The sequence below is a fragment of the Hevea brasiliensis genome, chromosome 13, assembly GCF_030052815.1.
Source record: "Hevea brasiliensis isolate MT/VB/25A 57/8 chromosome 13, ASM3005281v1, whole genome shotgun sequence".
NCBI classification, from domain to species: Eukaryota; Viridiplantae; Streptophyta; class Magnoliopsida; order Malpighiales; family Euphorbiaceae; genus Hevea; species Hevea brasiliensis.
In genome coordinates, this window is record NC_079505.1 from 63,707,166 (window position 1) to 63,711,906 (window position 4,741).

At 37.7% G+C, this 4,741-nt stretch overlaps 1 non-coding gene across 1 annotated transcript; it reads left to right on the top strand.

Annotated features, from left to right (window-relative positions):
* The first annotated feature begins 1,043 nt into the window (after nt 1-1,043).
* LOC131172276 (small nucleolar RNA R71) lies at nt 1,044-1,150 on the top strand. Its single transcript, XR_009142758.1, has one exon. It is a non-coding gene; the product is annotated as a small nucleolar RNA R71 (small nucleolar RNA).
* The last annotated feature ends 3,591 nt before the right edge of the window (nt 1,151-4,741 follow it).

Genomic DNA, 4,741 nt, shown 5'->3' on the forward strand with positions numbered 1-4,741 from the left:
TGCGCTTTGTAGTGCATAGTTCCTTAAGGAATTTAGCATACTTGGGAACTTGTTTGATCACATCAAGTAAAGGTATATTCACCTCCACCTTCCTGAAAGTCTCCAAAATTTCTTTCTCTTGTTCTTCTTTCTTATTTTTAGCCAACCTACATGGGAATGGAGGAAGAACAGAATTATTAACCTTATTCACTTTAGGTTCAGTATTTACCTCAACTTCAGGAACTTCAGATTCTTTTGCTCCTTGCTTCTTCCTTTTCATTGACTCATGTGGAGTCTGGTTATCAACTTCTTTCCCACTCTGCAATAGTATAGCACTCGCATTTTCTCTGGGGTTCATGACTGTTTGTGATGGAAGCTTTCCAGAACCTTGAGCTTCCAGCTTACTCATAGATGAGGCTAACTGACCAATCTACCTCTTTATGTTTTGAATGCTATTTCTGGTCTCCTGTTGAAACTGTTGTGTATTGTTAGCCAAAGCCTTAACAATTTCATCAAGTGACATACCTTGATTTGAGAGAGGTGGAGGTGGAGGTGGTTGATTCACTTATCTTTGTTGTTGGTATCGATTTTGCACCGGTTGATTCCCATAACTCAAATTGGGATGATCTCGCCATCTAGGATTATAAGTACTAGAAAAGGGATCATACCTGCATTGTGGTTGTCCATAATGTCCTACTGCATTAGCATGTTGCAATGATTCATCCTCTTGTAACGTAGGACACATGTCAGTAGCATGACCCGAACCTGAACAAATCCCACATACCTTAACAGTTTACATATTCCCTACAGCTAATTGCCTCACCAAAGAAGTTAAATCAGAAATCTGTTTCTCAAGGTTAGATGTACTTACCTCATTAACCTTTATAGGTGTGTGATCCATTCTCATTCCAAACTACTGAGAATTTGCTGCCATGTTAGCAATCAGCCTCCTTGCCTCTTCTGGTGTCTTGTCAACCAAAGCTCCTCCACTAGTAGCATCTATCATACTGAGGTCCATTGGTAGAAGTCCCTTATAGAAATACTGAATCAGAAGCTGCTCACTTATTTAATGATGGGGATAACTTGCACACAACTTCTTAAATCTCTCCCAATACTCATACAAACTCTCTCCATTGTACTGCTGGATGTCACAAATTTCTTTTCTTATGTTGGCAGCACGGGAAGCAGGAAAATACTTCTCCAAAAATATCTGCTTCACCCCATTCATGAGTTGATAGATCCGGAAGGAAGGTAATATAACCAATCCTTAGCTGTGCCTTCCAGTGAGAAGGGAAAAGCTCGAAGCTTGATTTGAACCTCTAAAACTCCTTGAGGTTTCATGTTAGAACACACAACATGAAATTCTTTTAAATGCTTATGTGGATCCTCACCTACAAGACCATAAAACTTAGGTAACAAATGAATTAGTCTAGATTTTAACTCAAAAGCAACATTTAAGGCAGGGTATTGAATACACAAAGGCTATTGGTTTAGATCAGGAGCAGCCAACTCTTTCAAGGTTCTAGCAGCCATGGTTTCGTTTTCAGAATTTGAATCCAAATCCGAATCCGAACTTAACTCCCTTGGAGATTGGACTCCTTTAGATGTACTCGGAATCTGCTTAGCCTGCTTAGCTAATTTTTTCAACTGTTTAGCTATTTTTTCTACTTCTGGATCAAAGATCAACTCACCAGATTGAGAAGTTCTTGTCATAAATAAAAAGAAATCAAAGTAAAAATAGAAAAATGCCTCAAAACCCTAGAAAACAATCGAATTTGGCCTCAAGAGGGTGGGGCCAGAGCATCCTATGGATTGATTGGTCTTGATCAGAACATCGTTTCCTTCAAAATAGGTATGGGCCGCCCTCCAAATTCAACTAAACTTCTTAATGAATAGTAACACCATAATTTTTTTTTTGAAAACCTGAAAACAGCAACAACTCATAAACAAAATTAATAACAGAATATCCTAACACCAAAAACATGAATTCTAATAAACTTCGGTCCCCGACAACGGCGCCAAAATTCTTGGTGGCTGTTAAATCCACCAGAAATTAAATTAACTGAAATTACCAATTATGAAATATTTTTTGCAATAAGTGGTAATTCCAGGTCGAATCCTAGAGACTGAATTATTAAATTTCGTGCGCTTGTGTAATGGAAAAAGAAACAAAGGTTGGAGGGAGGGGGTAATTCACAATCCAAAGAAGAATTCAAAAATCAAAAATTAAGATCTAAAATTAAATAAGAAATTCTCAAATTAAACAAACTTCAGTCCAAGGTAATTCACATTCCAGTGCATTGATTCGATCATAGACAAAAGAAATACAGTTATCTCTTATTGAATACTTAATGTAGATTTACCAAACAGCGAGGTAAAATCCCTAACTTCCCTATACTCATCAATTCGAGCCCAGCACCCTTGTTGACTCTAATTATCAACTGAATTGGTATTAAGCAATCCTCATCAAATTAATAACTGCTTTAAGAATAGGAAGTAGTTAAGCTGAACAATAATTTATGAAGCATAAATCATTTAATTCACTCTATTGTTTCCTTAGGTTATTATCGAAAACTGGGATCATAATCAATAAAACCTAATTGCTACTCATGTTCAATCTTACACAATAATTATGGATTATGAAGATGAACTAGCAATTGACCACATTAAACAATTAACTAATAGGCCTTTTTAGCAAATCATTCAATAGATCAAAGACAATAAAATAAAAAAACAATAGATATTCAAAAAGATATAAATTAAATTAAGAACCTGGTCTCACAAATCAAGCAAAAGAACTTGAATCCCTTGAACTGAATTAAAAACTTAGCCACTCATGTTCATGGCTTACAGAAAATTAAAGAAGAAAATTGAAGAAATCTAGAATGTGAATGGAGAACGAAAGTCTAATTCTTTCTTTTCGAGAGGCTGCTTAATGGTCCCTTGTGTCGGCTGCTGCCTCCTCTATTTATAATAAATGGTATAGGGTTAGGTTTTCAGAGTCTCTGTCAAAAACTGCAACTGGAGCAAAATCAGGAACTGATTGTCGACAGATACACGGCCCAGGGCCGTGTAACTTACTGGAGCTGAATGGGTATGTCTTGCATTGGCACAGAAGGTTACAGGGGTCTCCAGGATTTACACGGGTCAAGTTACACGGCCCGTGTACTTTGTTTCTTCCTCGGTTTTCTGGATTTCTTCTGGCAGAATGTTACACGGGTCTGTGGTTATGCTTACACGACCCGTGTACTTTGTATCAACAACGCTTCTTAATCCTTTGACCTTTCTAAGTTTCCTTCCACACTTCTATGTTCTGGGACTTCACCAAAACCCTGACAAAATACAGCAAGAGTCAAATTAATGCAAATGCTGAAAATTTCTCCATTTAACACAATTATTTCAACATCTCTCTAAACATATGCCTAATAGATAATTATACTTTAATGAACTGAATTAGGCATAAAGATACCCTAGAAACATTAAATGTGATGGAAGTAAAATTAATAAATTATGCACTTATCACTTATCTTCACCCAATTCAGTCCAACACACTGGGGTTCTACACTTCCTCCAATACAGTGCTTTATACGGGGCCATTTGGATGCTAGCTTGATAGCTATTGTAGTATGCAAATTCTGCCAGTGGGAGGTATCTATCCCAACTTCCCTCAAACTCAATGACACAACTCCTTAGCATATCCTCAAGGACCTAACATATATCGCATATTATTTTTATCATTTCAGTTCATTATTTGTAATAATTCAATAGGTTTCAATGTTTACCTAGATTACTCTTTTTGATTGTCCATCCGTCTGAGGATGAAAAGCTGTGCTAAAGTGGAGTTGTGTGCCCAAAGATTCTTGCAACTTCTTCCAGAATCTAGATGTAAACCTTGGGTCTCGATCAGATATGATGGAAAGTGGGATTCTATACAGTCTAACTATCTCATAGATATACAACTCTGCTAGCTTCTCCAGTGAGTAGTCAGTCCTAACCGGCAGAAAATGTGTTGATTTGGTCAACCTATCCACTATCACCCATACTGCATCATGCTTCTTTTGGGTGAGAGGTAAACCACTGACAAAATCCATAGTGACTCGGTCCCATTTCCATTCAGGTATGCTTGTAGGCTGTAGTAATCCTGATGGAACTTGATGTTCTGCCTTGACTTACTGACATGTTAAGCATCTAGTTAGATAGTCAGCTATATCTTTCTTCATACCAGGCCGCCAATAATGAGGCTTCATATCAGTATACATTTTTATGCTTTCTGGGTGCATAGCATAAACACTGGTATGTGCTTCTTTCAGAATACTAGTCTTCAATTCCCCATCATCTGGTACACACACTCTTCCTTTATAGTACAAACACCCATCAGTCTTCACCTTATAGTCGGTTTCTTTTCCCTCTGAAATTTTGCCCACAATAGCCATTAGCTTCTGATCTGCCTTTTGTCCATCTTGTATTTACTGTAACAAGTTTGGCTTCACTTGCAACTCAGCCAAAATAGCTCCATCTCGAGTCAAGGACAGACGGGCATTTAATGATCTCAAAGTTGTGATGGAATTTCTACTCAAGGCATCAGCAACTACATTTGCCTTCCTAGGATGGTAGTCTATCACACAGTCGTAGTCCTTCAGGAACTCAATCTATTGCCTCTGTCTAAGGTTAAGCTCCTTCTGGGTTGGCAAGTACTTCAGACTTTTGTGGTCTGTGTAAATGTAGCACTTTTTACCATACAGGTAGTGCCTCCATATCTTCA